Source organism: Phyllobates terribilis, unplaced genomic scaffold (assembly GCF_046119375.1).
Source record: "Phyllobates terribilis strain yellow unplaced genomic scaffold, ASM4611937v1 Scaffold_5__5_contigs__length_657084704, whole genome shotgun sequence".
NCBI lineage: Eukaryota > Metazoa > Chordata > Amphibia > Anura > Dendrobatidae > Phyllobates > Phyllobates terribilis.
This window is the reverse complement of record NW_027362765.1, coordinates 473,840,203-473,857,470: the sequence shown is the minus strand read 5'-3', so window position 1 is coordinate 473,857,470 and position 17,268 is coordinate 473,840,203.

The following is a 17,268-nucleotide window of genomic DNA, read 5'->3' as shown; positions in this document are numbered from 1 at the left end:
ATCAGCAAGCACATCCACGTCCATGTCCCAGCGCAGCGTTCAAGTGTCCCTACCCCAGTCCTTAGAATGTAAATGCAAATACGCAGCCAACGCCTTACAGGCCACTCTACTAAATTCACACATTTCACAAATGCTTGCACTCGAAATGTTGCCTTTTAGGCTCGTGGAGACAGAAGCTTTCCACAACCTGATGGAGCGGCCGTCCCTCTGTACTCGGTCCCCAGCCGCCACTATTTCTCCTAGTGTGCCGTACCCGCATTACACGAGCACATGTCCCACAACATTAGATGTGCCCTCAACAACGCAGTTACTGGGAAAGTCCACCTAACCACAGACACGTGGACAAGTGCTTGTGGACTGGGACGGTACATCTTGCTGACGGCATACTGGGATAACATAGTGGAAGCCGGGACCCAGTCGGAACTTGGGCGGAACAAGTCCTCCCGATACCGAGGATTGTGGGATCTGGGTCAATCAAGGTTGCCCCCATGTAGGGCCCCGAGGGTTCGGTTGCTACAGGGGTATTGCACCTCAACCAGAGGTGTGATATTCCACTCCCAGGAAAGGATGGAGTGTGGACCAGGGCTCAGTTAGCTGCACACGCATATACTCCCCATTTCCGGGGGACAGCTCGACGGTGCACCCAGATGCAGGCACAACTGACGATGTCCCTGGCTGGAGTGGGGAGGGGGGATAGACCCCAGTGGTGTAGGAGCAGAAAGGGGACGGTTTCTGGAGCACAGGAAGGAGCTCATTGGGTGCAGGTCACCTGAGCTCAGACACAAAGAAGTAGATAAAAGGTGGGAGCCATCTTGTTCAGAGTAGAGTAAGGAGAAAGAGAGAAGTAGTTCAGTCAGAGCTGACAGGGAGCCGCGGCTCAGCTTGAGCTCAGATCCACGAGGCAGACCTAGAGAGAAGGCTGGGGCCAGGAAGGAGAAGGAAGGAAGAAGAAAAGACAGAGGAGTAGAAAGGCTCCAGAAACAAGAAGGCAGAAGGGACCCTAAGAGAGCAGAACGGACAGCAACTGTTGCAAACCCGCGTTATATCGGGTGAAGGGTCAGGCTGTGGAAGGGTACCGGATTCCCAAGTTGGTGGAGGTAAATTATCCCTCAGCCAAGAACCAGAGGTCGTGATCATTTATTGGTGCGACCCCCCGCCAAACCTGCTAGGAAGGCGCCATATAGGATAGCGGGAAGCGGAGGTCAACGCTTTCCCGACACGGTCCGCGGTAGCTAAACAGAAGTTTGGTCACTGGTGGGGCACGAGAGGCCAGAGAAAGGACAGAAGGGGGTCCTGTGCCATGCTACTGAGTTGCCTGGGGGTTGACCGAGCCCCTCACCTGGTGTACACAGCACGGCTTGGGCAGTCATTGCTGACAGAAGTGACTTGGATAACAACTGTGAGTAAAAGACCCTGGACTGCATCATTGGACTCTGTGTGATTTCTGCTGCGCCGGCACCATCACCCCCAACATCCACCTACACTGCCCTGAGGTTACACTCTTCCCGTGGGGAGTTATCCTACCCCTGTGCTGCACACCAACACCAGCCTCAGCGGTCTGCCTCGCAACGGCGGTTATCTCGGACCGCAATCCACGGGTGGCGTAGTCGGACATTCAAAACACTGATAAATAGACCGCCACAATTTGGTCTGACCACCCTGAGCCACGGGATTGGGTTGCCACTACTACCCCCATCATCGTACAGAAGCCCGGTCTCGAGTGCCCCACGGCCCAGGGGGCGAGTCACCCACATCCTACAGCTCCTGCACCTCCTCCTCCTCTTCAGTCTCCATCTCCGAAATGACCACATCAGTCGCAAGCTGGAAGCACTGCAGGACTGCCTCGGCCAAGCGGCAACAGGCTGTGCTGAAGCTAATATGCTTAGGTGAAAAACCGCACACCGCTGAAGAGTTGTAGACAGCTCTGAAAGAGCAGGCAGATCTGTGGCTCACACCGTTGAACCTACAGCCAGGTATGGTCATGTTTGACAATGGCCGGAACCTGGTGGTGGCTCTGAGGCGAGGCGAGCTCACTCACATACCATGCCTGGCCCATGTGCTTAACCTCGTGGTTCAGCGGTTTCTCAAAACCTGCCCAGATCTGTCGGATCTGCTTGTCAAAGTACGCCACCTATGTGCCCATTTTACAAAGTCAGCTACAGCTTCCGCCGGCCTTGCCGTGCTTCAGCAGCATTTGCAGCTTCCAGCTCACTGACTCATCTGCGATGTCCCCATGCGTTGGAACTCTACATTGTATATGTTGGGAAGAATTTGGGAGCAGAAGAGGGCAGTTGTTGACTACCAGCATCAACAGGGCCATCGGTATTGAGGTCGGACTCCACACATAAAATCTCAGGAGTGGACATGGATGTCAGATATTTGTACCATCCTCCAAAACTTTGAGGACTCCACCAAAATGGTGAGAGGCGATGACGCCATAATTAGCATCACCATCCCGCTTCTCTGTTTTCTTAAACACTCTCTGCTCACAATCAAAGAGGATGCATTGCAGGCGAAGCACGATGAGATGGAGCAAGGAACCATACAGGGTGATTCCACACAGCCAAGTCTCATCTCATCCCAACGTGAATTGGGTGACAATGAGGAAGAGGAGAAGGAGGAGGAAGAACAGGAGCTAGTTTCCTGCGCTATAGACGGAACTACCTGCACAACTGTCATACCGTCTGTTCAGCGTAGATGGCCTGAGGATAGGGAGGAGGTAAAAGAGAAGGAGGATGAGGAAGAGAGCATGGTCAGTCTTCCTATTGGTGAGGACACAGAAGTCTTGCCTCTTTGCAGTCTAGCACACATGGCTGAGTTTATGTTACGCTGCCTTTCCCGTGACCATCACGTTGTCCAAATTTTGGGTGACAGTCATTACTGGTTGGAGACACTTCTAGACCCACGCTACAAGGAGAACTTTCTTTCTCTTATTCCCTTGCAGGACAGGCCTAATAAAATAGGGCACTACGAGAAGGACCTTGTTGCGGAATTATTTAAAAAATTCCCATCTGAAAACGCTGGCGGTAGAGGTCACAGTTCGTTGGACAACCAAGAAGTACAGGCAAGAGAGACCCAAATGCAATTCAGCAGAGGCAGGGGAACACTGTAAAAGTTCTGGGACAGTTTTCTCAGACCCTCCAATCGCACAGACCATGAGGCGCGGGGTATTCTCCCAAGGAAGGAAAAGTTTCGGAAGATGGTGAGGGAGTACCTTGCAGACCATACCAACGTCCTCCGTGATTCCTCTGTGCCTTATAATTATTGGGTATCCAAGCAGGACACGTGGCATGAACTGGCTCTTTATGCCTTGGAGGTCCTGGCCTGCCTTGCCGCTAGCATTTTGTCAGAGCGGGTTTTTAGTGTCACTGATGGAATTATAATCGATAGGCGCATCCGTCTGTCAACAGAAAATGCTGACAGACATGACTCTTAGAAAATTGAACAAGGGCTGGATTTGGCCAGACTTCTCAAGACCAGTGAATCATAGCAGCGTAACATAAACTCAATTACAGTGTATTTTTTTGGTGAGGTCTAACTCTATTCCCATGCACCTCTGTCTTCACACCCAGACATGGGTATACGCCTCCTGATTTTGTCTATTTGCTCTTGACCTCCTCCTTCTCAACATCCTCATTCTCCACCCCCTTATCACCACTATATGTACCATATCAACATATCTATGTCTCTTGCAAGGGGCATTGGAGTTCCTCCAAATTTTTACCAGCCATTGCTTCACTGCATAGGCAAACAGTATGGGAGACATACTTCCTAATAATTGGAGCATTTTTTGCAGGATGCCCACCAATCTCTACGTCTCTTGCAAGGGGCATTGGAGTTCCTCCAAATTTTTAGCAGCCATTGCTTCACTGCATAGGCAAACAGTATGGGAGACATACTTCCTAATAATTGGAGCATTTTTTGCAGGAGGCCCTCCAACCTCTATGTGTCTTGCAAGGGGCATTGGCGTTCCTCCAAATTTTTGGCAGCCGTTGCTTCACTGCATAGGCAAACAGTATGGGAGACACACTTCCTAATAATGGGAGCATTTTTTGCAGGAGGCCCTCCGACCTCTACGTCTCTTGCAAGGGGCATTGGAGTTCCTCCAATTTGGCAGCCATTGCAGTCACTGCATACGCAATAACAGTATAGGAGACCCACTCGTTAATGATGGGAACAACAAAGCATAGCCGACTGCTGGCCCTTTAAGAATAGTAAGGGCCGCCTGATGACCTTATAAAAATAGGCTTTGTGACTTTCAGAGTCCCTCCATCATAAATGAATCAGGATGTGTCTGATGATGTGTCACACACCACATGGCCAGATAAGGTTGTAAAATGTTAAAATGACATTTTCCGGTGAATGAATTTGTCTTGGTTGAAAGCAATGCAAAAGTGCAAAAAAGCATCAAAAACATTGCGTGTGAACATAGCCCAAGGTGTGGAGGAGCATTTTTGTTTTTGTATATTTATTTTGCCTTATATACAAGTCATTACCCTGGAAAGGATGTTCCTTAACATATTTTCCAGGAAAATCCATTCTGGTTTCGTTTTTGTATGTTTTATTGTGAGTCTGTAAAGGTGGTGTAATACCTCTGACAACGTTGTTGATAGAAGTGACCTGGGAATCAGAAATGCTTCCAGGGGTCTTCCCCATGTTGTCCCCATTTCATTTAAGCACCGTTCCCATCGATTTGGGCAATTTTAGTCCTTCTGCAGACAGCCGAAGGGAGGCGCTGGAAAAATGCTCGAGTTTCCCATAGACTTACATTGGGCTCGTTATTCGGTCTGAGCACTGGAGCATTCCAATTTGCTCGACTCGAACAACGAGTACCCGAGCATTTTAGTGCTCACTCATCACTACCAGGGAGCAAGCTCAGCCTCTCTTTCTCCACTTTCTATGTTACTGCCCTCTGTTATTAGCTTCTCATTTTTGCCATATTGTCCATTTTTATATTTATTTCTTCATTCAGTGATCTCGTCTTCTTCTTTCTCTGTGCTAACATCCTCTGTCTTATTCTGTGAGCTATTATCTTCTGTTGTCTGACTCCAAACGCTTGTGCTTGTGTGCTAGGGTTCTCTGTTACCAGCCTGTCCCTTTTTGTTTGGGTTCTGTGTTATTTGCTTGTTACCACTTGTGCCTGTGTTATCTGCCTGTCACTCCCGGTGTTCCTGTTCTCTCAGTTATCAGCTTGTCAATCGGTGTGTTCCTGTGCTCTCTATTATCAGCCTGTCACTCCCTGTGTCTGTCTTCCTTGTGTTCCAGCACTTGTTCCTGGCTCTGTTCTAGTGTATTCTGTTATCCTGCTTGTCCGCTATGTTGTTTACATACCTTTATGTCTTCTGGTCCTGGCTGCTGCTCCTTGGCTGTGTCAGTTTCCTCCCAGTCAGAGGCAGACAAGTGTAGTCAATGATGTGAGCTCAAAGTCAGAGGCAGGGCCCCGCTGTGTCCTGGCTGCTGCAGCAGCTGAAGGCTTCACCGATGGGAAGTTTGAAGAACAGTGTACTCAGTCAGGATTGGCTAAGTGAATTCCCTTCCCCCTCTCCTCCACAAACTGCAGAAGTGCGGTCACATGACTCACTCCCTGCACTCTGATTGGAGGCCTGTCCTCCCTTCTTTCGTTCTTTCTCACTCCCTTCCCTGTGATCGCATTTATACTTTACCTCTTAGTTTAGACATATGCACAGTAGAAACTCAGAGGAAATAACACAGAATCATTGCCGGATGTCAACTCGGAGGCAGAGGCCCCTTAGGGGATGAAGACTCTGTGCAATTGCCCCATTTGCCCCTCCGCTCCCCCTTAACACTAAGGGGCTGAAGACTCTGGGCATTTGCCCCATTTGCCCCTCCGCTCCCCCTTAACACGGGCCCTGATGTCAAACCCAGAACGTGATCTAAATCGCTCTACAGCTCAGATGATGGGGAATAGATGTTTTTCTTGTCACTCAGGCTAAACAGGATTATATCTGTGTAAAGTGAAATCCATGATTTTACTTTTGTTCTATAAATAATACAAAAAATATCAAAGAGTGAGACATACGCCAAAGGGGCCATTGACTATAATAGTGCAGAAAGTGTGCTCTCTCTGGTGCACGAGAGAGCACTGAGTGCTGTGTACAGAAGAACCTAGTGCATGCTGCAATTTTTTTTATCATGGTCATTCAGTCAGTGTGAAAAAAACTGTTATCTGAACAGGCCTATTGGATAACATTGGTCCTACAGCAGTCCATGTGATTTCATTTTTTTCCACAGGTAGCACTTGGACTGAAAATATGTTTGTGTGAATGTAGCATTACTGTTATTAGTGCCCCTGGATAGCAAGAATGACTGGGAAAAGTTTCTGTTAATGTTATTTTTTTGCAACGAATGTGCATTTAGCTGCTGTCATTTCCAGACTGCGTCACTCCACATGTTGGCGTGGTTTTCAGCCAAATTGGTACCAAACCTGTACTGTAATTTGGCTGCAGAGTATGATCCATTAAGCCCTTCACCCAAATTAAACTACAGTTGAAATCAAGCAGTAAACTATCTACTCAGAATTCTACACACAGAGTTATACATTATGCATTCAAGTTTTTTTATCAAACTGTAATTCATATCTTCTTTTCCTGTGAGATATTAAGCAATAACAATGCTGAAACTATATTATGTTGCTGTTATAAATCTATAATTTGTTTTTCAATTAAAAAATAATTGTCCTTTAACAAACAATTGACTGATCACAGAAGCGACAGGGTCTTGTTATCTGCTCTAGGTAGAAAAGCTGGAATTGTGCTTTTTATAAATATGTATGCACGGAATATATATACCACATTAGGTTACTAATGAAGCACTTTCACGCCAGATTGACTGACTACGTAGAGTAAAGCTTGCTAGAAGAACCTGGGAGAATGTTGCTAGAAGATCACCTATGCTATTATCCTTCCATTACATCATTATTTACTCATGGGTTTTTATGCTTTTTTTTTCATTTATAAATGTTCTTAATAAAACTTTGGTAACCAATCTCCCTTTTCATTTCCTCACACAAGGTCAATTTTATGAAGCAATGTCAGTTCAAATCATTGTAATAAATGGGGCACATATAGCTTTTTTCACAGTCCATAAATTATTCAATAGACAAAAAGCAAACATATGGCACACACACACGATTCAGCAAAATAAAAGTCTAAACAACCTCCTGGAGGACCTAAAAAGCTGCTTTAATGATATTCATTACCATGAAAACTCATACTATTTTCTCAGAATCTTGATCTTTTCCACCTACTATGAGAGATACACATAATAAATAATACACGAGTGTTACATTTCCAAACAAATACCAAGCTCAATTTTTCACATTTTTTGTTCAGTAGAAAAGCTGATTTTTAAAGTGTACCTATCATTTCAGATAACGTTTCAGAATAAGCTGTTGTGTGTGTACATGAGGAATAACACCATTTCTGGCCATTACATGATTTGTATCCTGCCTTTTCCTCAGTTTTCTCCCCTGCAGGTTCTAGTTCTATTTTAAGTTCACTCTGAGTTGGTGAGTGAAAATTATGTGCTATGATGTCTCCCATACACATTACACACATAGAGACAGATTTCTGGTTATCTTTCTATGCAGCACACAACGGAAGCTCCAGTAGTATAGATTATATTATATGGCAGTATTGAGAAGTGTGGCTGTGAATCCAGCAATGAAATAAAAATTTGCTGGATGCTATATCTTGAATTGCCTGAGTCTGCCTAGTCTCTAACTCTGCTGAGTGCGCCTCACTTCTCCTTACCCCACGTCTCTCCTTATATTTCAATATGCTATGTATCATTGTGCTAGTAGTCTGTCTTGCTTTGACCGAAGTGGAATTGAGCTGATTTTGAAGTGCATGATGAGTTTAGGGAGCAGGAGGAAAGGGAAGAAGTGCCACATATATTAAGAAGGAAGCAGATTTTTCCAAGACAATGACTATTTCATGACTTTTGGATATGGGATGGACCCCCACTCCATCTTAAACCAACTATGACTACAGTAAATCTCGACACTGGATTAAATACACAACACATTCTTTTGGCTGTCAAAATGGCCACAACTTTATTTAAAGCACGGAATTAAACAATCACATTAGGAGTCAGGTGGAGTACAAGTACATTGGGATTCACCAGTATTGTGATATCTCCAGCTGTCTGACATACAGCACCAGAACAGACAGCCTTAAAGGGGCGGCACGCACTGGCTTGCCATTCAAGCAGAGCCAGTAACTTTTCAGGGCACCAATGACCCTATTATCCTCACTCCTCTGCTTAATCATCATGCCCACCCCTTATAGATGTTACCATTACAACATCTTTCAGGCCGGCCCCCCATAGCCGAGCCTGTTCAACACTATGAGGTTTGCATCATCAAGTATAGGGGACTAAGCTTGGCAAACCTCCGACTCACAAAGAGTCATCCTACAGCACTCAAGAGAGGAAAAGCCCCCTTTGGAGGTAACCTCTAGGGAACCATGGCTGAAGAATTGCCCTTCCCTTGGGCTTAGAATGTTAATGCTAACTTAACTCTTTATAACAATAAAGCATTCATCATTATACAAGTAACGGTTAAAATGGATAATTAAATACAATAAAGCGTTCATCATTATACAAGTAACGGTTGAATAAAGCGTTGCAGAACAGTGATTATAACAGGGCGGGAGGGCGGGTGATGCATCCTCCATCTCGTCCACAGATAAAAAGACAGATCACACAAGGAGAGAAAGTTACCTCCCCCCTCCCTGCAAGCCGAGCCTCCTTACACTAAGCCCCCCAGGCACAGCCCCCTTCTATGATCCTCCCAGAGCAGAATCACTCCTTAAAAATCTACACAGCTCTACAAGCAAAGCTGCTGGCGTTAAAGGCACAACCCTTCCAAAGTCATGTTCCCTCTGCTTAGGGCTCTGGGATTTCTTTACTGAATTTAAAGGCTAGAATCTCATTTAAGGTTGTTCAAAGTAAAAAAACAAATATACATTGAAAAAGACACGTGGCACCAAAGAGACAGTTTTCTTTCACCTGAAGAATAGCTAATTTGAATATGTTTCTTCTATGGATCATTGCCTTTAAGAATCCATTCGCTAGCTGGAATTTCCTCAGTGAATACTAACAAGCCCCCAAAATGTTAGGCTTGATGAATGAGACAAAGCTGTACATAAGAAGTTGTACAAAAGTACACGAAGTTTCACTGATGTTAGGGGTTCCATATATCCAAAATTCGGATTTATTTATTAGTGATGAGCGAGCACTAAAATGCTTGGGTACTCGTTGCTCGGGTCGAGCAAATTGGAATACTCGGGTGCTCGACCCGAGCAACGAGCCCAATGTAAGTCTATGGGAAACTCGAGCATTTTTCAGGTGGCTCTCCCCGGCGGTCTGCAGAGGGCCTAAAAATTGCCCAAATCGATGGGAACAGTGCTCAAATGACATGGGAACAGCATGGGGAAGACCCCTGGAAGCATTTCTGACTCACAGGTCACTGCTGTCAACAATGTTGTCAGAGTATTACGCCACTTTTATGAACTCACAATAAAACATACAAAAACAAAACCAAAATGGAATTTCCTGGGAAATATATTAAGGAACATCCTTTCCAGGGTAATGACTTGTATAAAAGGCAAAATAAATAACCAAACCAAAAATACTCCTCCACACCTTGGGCTATGTTTACACGTAGCATTTTTGATGCGTTTTTGCACTTTTGCATTGCTTTCAACAAAGAGAAATGCATTCACTGGGAAATGTCATTTTAACATTTTACAACCTTATCTGGTCATCTGGTATGTGACACATCATCAGACACATGCATATGATGCGCCCCCTGAGCCGTGGGGTACCCGTTGCCAGGCCTGTAGATGCTGGGGGATTGTAGTCACTGTGGTGGTGACCCGGTCCGTGACCCAGGGCGGTCAATCCAAGGGTAGTAGATGTATATAGGTTATATAATGTCTGACTACGCCACCTGCGGAGTGCGGGTAATGAGGCCGCCGCTGCGGAACAGTCCTCTGAAGCTGATGGTTTGGCAGCTTGGGTGGTATAACTCCCCACAGGAAGAGTGTAGCTTCAGGGCAGTGTGTGCGGATGATGGTGGTTGTAGTGCAGGGAGTCCGTGTGATGCACTCCCAAGATCTTTACTCACAGTTGTTGCAGTTCTTGTTACAGGGACCCATGTAATGGCCCTCATCATTCTGTGCTCACTCAGTGAGGGGTTCAGCCGGCCCCCAGTTAACTCCGGAGTATTTAGCAGGACACCCTTCTGTGTGTCCTTTCTCTGGCCTTCTCCCTGCACCTCACACCCAGTGACACTTCTATCCGGTACCCTCGGGTCTTGGCGGGCGACGTGTGTTCCGTCCCCTGGGTCCTATATGGCTACCTTCTTAGTGGGACTGGTGTGGACTCTTGGCTTACGGTACTTAAAGTGCTGCAGCCTCTGGTTTCCAGTTAAGCCTTGCTGTTTCTCCGCTAGTTGAGGGACCGGTTCCCCTTATCTGGCCTGACCCCTCTACCTCCTGGTAGCAGCGGGTGTACGGGAAGCCTTCTGCACGGCCCATACCCCTGGGGTCCCTTCGGTTCCTGGAGCCTTCCTGCTCCCACTCCTCTCTTCTTTCCCTCAGTCCTGGGCCTCACAGGCTAGGCCCGCCTCAGGAGTAGTGTTGAGCCACCCCCGTAGTGTTCGAGTTCGGTTCGTCGAACACCCGTGTGTTCACCGAACTGTTCGTCGAACTGTTCGTCGAACACCTTCGAACACCGTTAAAACCAATGGCAGGCAAACAAAAACACATAGAAACACATAGAAAACAACTTCAAAGGTATCCAAAAGCTGACAAACTGCTCAGAAGACACAACTAACACATGGAAAAGTGACAAGTACATATAGTCATGCGAAAAGAAAAGAGGTGGAGGAGTAAAAGGAGGGGGAGACACAGATATAGGCATGTCATGCCCTTCTAAAATCCAAAAAGTGAGAAGCCGACACGGCCAGTCCGCTCCTGCCCGTGCCACCTCCGTGTCGCCGGGTTTGTGCCAGAGCCGCGGTGAACCCTGACGGCCAGCCCCCCTCTCCCAATACTGGTGCCTGTCCGCTGGTGGGTCGAGCGAGCCCCCCTGTGGTGGAGGCAGCTCTAAGCTTTTTAATTTAAACTGTCTCTCTAATTTGAATGAATACACTTTAAATCCATTTACAAGGATCTATTGGAGGGCAAGTCTCATGCCAGCAGCCGCGTAATTCCAGCTCCAGTAGCGTCCACTAAAGCTGCTGCAGTTAAAAAGCTTTTATAAGGATCGAGCTCGGCTGTCCACCGCAAGGCATCCTACTGCCAGTCCCAGCCCCTATGCCTTGGGGTGCCTACTGATGCTCTTCACTGAGTATCCCGTGGTCCCGAAGCATTTCCTTTGAAAAAATTAAGTGTCCAAACTACAGGTGGTGTAGCTTGCTTAACAGCCGGGATAATCCGCTGACTAGCAGACACTGCTACTAGGCACAAAGTATTTCCTGGGCTAGATGCAGTTAAAAATTTGTAATTAGATACTCTCGTTGGATGCTGAGAAAGTATTCCATAGAGTCTCCTGGCACGCCATATATGATTCTCTTAAAAAGCTTGGGGTAGGGGTCTAGGGGACCCTTTTATAGCCAAAATCACGGCACTGTATCGCAATACGTCACCTAGGCTGAAGATAAATGGAACTGTAGCACCCTGAGGGCTCGGTTGCTACAGAGGTATTGCACCTCACCCAGAGGTGTGATATCTCACTCTCAGGTAAGGATGGAGTGTGGATCAGGACCCGACACCTGCATGCATTACACCACATTGCCGTGGGGCAGGGTGACCAATATGCCCCTGAGATGGGCACGACAGTCCCTGTCCCTGGCTGGAGTGGGGGGAGGGAACACTGAGGAAGGGGAACCCTGTAGTGCAGTAGCATGGAGGAAGCAGTTCCTGGGTGCATTGAGAAGGGAGTATAAAAGGTGGGCACCATCTTAGTTCAGTGCAGAGAAGTCTGAGCAGAAGTGACAGGGAGCAGGGGCTCTGCATGAGCTCTGCTCCGGAGGCGGGCCTAGTAACAGAGGCCCAGGCCTGGAAGAGGGAGAAGGAAGGAAGAGGGGCGGAGAAGGCTCCAGGAACGAGGAACGAAGGGATCCCAGGGGTGCGGACGGGCGAGTCGCCACCGCACGCCCGAATCCACCTGCGTGGAGGGGTCAGGCCAAAGGGGGAGACCGGTCCCCGAAACTAGTGGAGGCAGGAAACGACCCTCAGCTAGAAACCGGAGGCTGTGACATTTTATGTGGCGCAGCCCCTCGCTACACCCGCTAGGAAGGCACCACATAGGGTCAGGGAAACTGGCGCCAAGTTTACCAAGAGGAGGCCCAAGGCAGCCAGACAGAAGGGTTGGTAAGAAAGGCCAGAAAAAGGACACACAAAGGGGGTCCTGTGAAGCGCTCCAAAGTTATCTGGGAGTTGTCTGAGCCCCTCACCTGGTGAGCACAGTACGACGTGGGCAGCCGTTACCTGCAGACGTGGTCTGGATAATAAGAACTGTGAGTAAAGGCCCTGGACTGCATCACTGACTCCGTGTCATTACTGCTGCTGCCCTGCACCATCACCACCATCCTCCGCATACACTGCCCTGAGGCTATACTCCTCCCATGGGGAGTTATGCTACGCTCTGCTGCACCCACAACACCAGCCTCAGCGGTCTGCCCTGCAGCGGCGGTTCACTCTGACCGCAATCCACGGGTGGCGTAGTCGGACATTTAAACATCAAAACCACATAAATAGTTCCGCCACTGGTTTGACCGCCCTGAGCAACGGAACCGGGTCACCGCCACGGAGACTACAACCACCAGCATCCACAAAAAAGGGTCCAGCTCCGGGTGTCCCAAGGCCCAGGGGGTGCATCAGAACATTTTCAGCACCTTTCACAATCACCAATGGGACAAGGCAGGGATGTCCTCTGTCCCCTCTCTTATACATCCTAGTGACGGAGCACCTGCTCTCATCAATTCGCCATAACCCCAATATTAGGTGGATTGAGGTGGAAGGCACCGAGTACAAGTGCTCTCTATTTGCTGATGATGTCCTAGTATATATCACTCAATCACATATATCCATCCATGCTGTTATGGCTGAAATAGATCACTTTGTTACATGGTCAAATTTTAAAATCAATGCAGCGAAGTCTGAGGCCCTCGATGTCTCCCTCCCCAAATCCATACAGGATTCCATCCAGTCCAACTTTCCCTTTGCCTGGCCCTCACAGGGTATCAAATACTTAGGAATTCCTATTCATAGAGACTTCTCCCATCTATGTTATCTTAATTTTGGGCCCTTTATTGAACAACTCCATACAGACCACGGTTGGCAAGTTAGAACTATAAGATTCACTACGTGAACCACTGGTGTTTTGTGGAAAAGCACATGTACACTGTGTTCCAAATTATTATGCAAAAAGTGTTTAGGAGTGATAAGGGAAGAATTTGTTTGTTTGTCAGTTAAACTCATTGATGGTGATGTGTGTCAGGGCTCTTTATATCACTGTAAGCAATTGCAGACACCTGTGCTAATTAGTTTGGCAGGTGTGTCCAATGAAAGGCAAGACTACTTAAGAAGGCTGTCCCACATTATTAAGCAGCCTACATATTCTGCCAAAATGGGAAAGAAAAAGGATGTGTCGGCTGCTGAGAAGCAACAAATTGTGGAGTGTTTAGGTCAAGGCATGACTACAATCAACATTGTGCGATGATCAGGATGAAGTGTCTTGGCAATCAAGAAGTATGTAGCTGATTCACAGTACACACGTGTGCGTGCTGATAAGGGCAAATTGAGGACTCTTTCCTACAGGCAATTACGTCAGGTTAAAAGAGCAGCGGCAAAAAAGCCTTGTCATAGCAGCAGACAAGTTTTTGAAGCTGCTGGTGCCTCCAACGTCCCCCAAACAACAAGATGCAGGGTCCTTCAGAGGTTTGCAGCTGTGCATACGCCATCCTGTCGACTTCCTCTATCCACTTCACAAAATCAGAAACGGCTCCAGTGGGCCAAACATTACATGAAGACTGATTTCAAAACTGTTTTGTTCACGGATGAGTGCCGTGCAATGCTCGATGGTCCAGATGGATGGAGTGGAGGATGGCTGGTTGATGGACACCCCACGCAAACACGGCTACAGCGCCAACAAGGAGGAGGTAGAGTCATGTTTTGGGCTGGAATCATGGGGAGAGAGATTGTCGGCCCCTTTAGGATCCCTGAAGGGGTAAAGATGAACTCCATAATGTATGTGGAGTTTCTCAAACAGCACTTCCTGCCATGGTTCAAGAAGAAGAACCGTGTATTCCACAGCAAGATCATTTTTATGCATGATAATGCACCATCTCATGCTGCACATAAAACATCTGCATCTCTGGCTGATATGGGCATAAAAGGGGACAAACTTATGGTGTGACACCCATGCTCCCCTGACCTCTACCCCATTCAGAACCTCTGGAGCATCATCAAAAGGAGTGTCTATGATGGCGGGAGGCAGTTCACATCTAAGCAACAGCTCTGGGAGGGTATTCTGTCCTCATGCAAAACAATTGAAGCAGAAACCATCCAAAACCTGACAAATTCAATGGACGAGAGAGTTCAGAAGCTCCTTTCGAACAAGGGGTCCTATGTGAAAATGTAACATCACCTAGAATAAAGTTTTGAGTTGAAAACTGTTTGATTTCAGTTTCTAATAACCTGCTAATGCTTATAATTTCAAAAATTACCATTTTTTTTGTCTTTATTAAAATGAAAAGGTTGATCGAAAAGTTTGGGGGATCTAAGAGTGTGGCAACCCAGTAGTCAGGATTACTTCGAATTCTGACAATATGAGGGTCATGTTGCAGGTAGTGCAGCAAGAAGGCACTTATGTGTCTTGCGCATCTCGGAGCCCCAAAATTATTTTCCGGGCTAGATGCAGCTAGAAATTATTATTAATTTTAAATCTGGTGGAGCTTAGTATAGATGGCCTAATAGAATCAGTGCTGCACACTGCTACAAAGCCCAAATTATTTTCCAGCCAAGGTACAGATAAACATAATTAGTAATTTTAAATGTGGTGGAGCTTAGTATAGATGGCCTAATAGAATCAGTACTGCACACTGCTACAAAGCCCAAATTATTTTCCAGCCAAGATACAGATAAACATGATTAGTAATTTGAAAGCTTAAAACGGTTGGTGAGGTGATTTTAACCAATCATCAAGCTTTTACTCTCCCCAGCATGACACAGGGGTAGAAAAGTCATTTCGGATCCATGATTTGTTCATCTTTATGAACGTGAGTCTGTCTACATTATCAGTGGAGAGCCGCGTGCGCTTATCTGTCAGCACACCACCAGCAGCGCTGAACACACGTTCAGACAGAACGCTGGCTGCGGGGCATGACAAGATCTCCAAGGCGTAAGTGGTTAGCTCCGGCCATTTATCCAGATTGGTAGCCCAAAAAGAGCAAGGGTCCAGTGACACAGTCATGGCTTCAATGTTTACTTGGAGATACTCCTGTACCATCGTCTCTAGGCGTTGACTATGTGTCAGACTTCTTGTCTCCTGTGGCCTTGCAAAGGATGGGCTAAAAAAGTGGTGAAATGATTCCGCAAAATTGATGTTACCAGCAGATACTGTGGTTCTGTTACGGTTTGAGTGCTGAACACTCGACGGTCCCACGGTTGGCAAGTTGGAACTGTGAGATTCACTACGTGCACCACTGGTGTTTTGTGGAAAAGCACATGTAAGATTCTGCAACAGTCTCTGCTGATACTCCTGCATGCGTGCATCCCTTTCTATGGCAGGAATAATTTCTGCAAATTTACTTTTGTACCGGGGATCTAACAGTGTGGCAACCCAGTAGTCAGGATTATTTCTAATTCTCACAATTCAAGGGTCATGTTGCAGGTAGTGCAGCAAGAAGGCACTCATGTGTGTTGCGCATCCAGGAGCACCAAGTCCCTGTTGTGTTGGTGGCGAGGTAACAATCATGCTTCCTTCCTCTGTCCTCTCCCCCCAACCTCGCACAACAGAAATGTGATCAAGGTCTCCCTCATCTGATGAGTCTTCCATCAGTTCGTCCTCCACTTCTTCCTGGGCTCCTGCACCTTCCTCACTAGTTTGACTGCTACCATGCACCCTTGTAAAACCATCTCCCCCACCGTCACATGCCTGCCGCCTTGGTGCTGCCGACCGTCTGGACCTTGCAGATGTTAGCCCTTCCGCATACAACTCCTCCTCCTCTACTTCCTCCACCTCCTCTTGTGCCACCACCTGACTCCGAATTCTGTTTAACATGTGCTCCAGCATGTAAATCACCGGAATAGTCATGCTGATAATGGCATCATCAGCACCAAACATCATCGTCGCCATTTCAAAACTGTGCAGAAGGGTGCATAGGTCCCTGATCTGAGACCACTCCTCCAGCGTGATTTGCCCCACCTCTGGATCTCGTTGGCCCAGGCTATATGTCAGAACGTATTGCACCAGGGCTTGTCGGTGCTGCCACAGTCGCTGCAACATGTGCAGAGTTGAATTCCACCGGGTAGGCACATCGCATTTTAGCCGGTGAAGTGGCAGGCCCAACGACTTCTGTAGAGATGTAAGTCGCTGAGCTGCGGGATGCGAACGGCGGAAGTGAGAACACAGCGACCGTGCCCTCTGCAGAAGGCCATCTAGTCCGGGATAGTGGGCTAAAAATTGCTGGACAACCAGGTTCAACACGTGAGCCATACAAGGCACGTGTGTGACATTGCCCCGGCGAAGGGCCCCACCCAGGTTTGCAGCATTGTCGCACACGGCCTTCCCTGGTTTCAGGTCCAGTGGAGACAACCATTCATGAAATTGGTTCTCCAGAGCTGACCACAACTCCTCAGCTGTGTGACTCACATTTCCCAGACATTTCAAAGTAAAAACCGCCTGATGACGTTGAGCCCTACTGCCAGCATAGTAAGGAGGTGTGCAGGATCCCTTCTGCGCAGTTAGAAAGCTTGTGGCATGACCAGACAGGCTTTGGGTGCAGGTGGAGGACCGAGAGGAGGTTGAGGAGGCAGAAGCAGTGGAGGAACTTTGAGATAAAGAGGATTGACGCACAACTCGTGGGGATGGCAAGACTTGGACAGCAGCCCCTTGTCCTGCTGTCACCATAGTTACCCAGTGCCCAGTCAGCGACATGTAACGCCCCTGTCCATGCCTACTCGTCCAAGTGTCTGTGGTGAAATGCACCCTGTCACACACAGAGTTTCTCAAAGA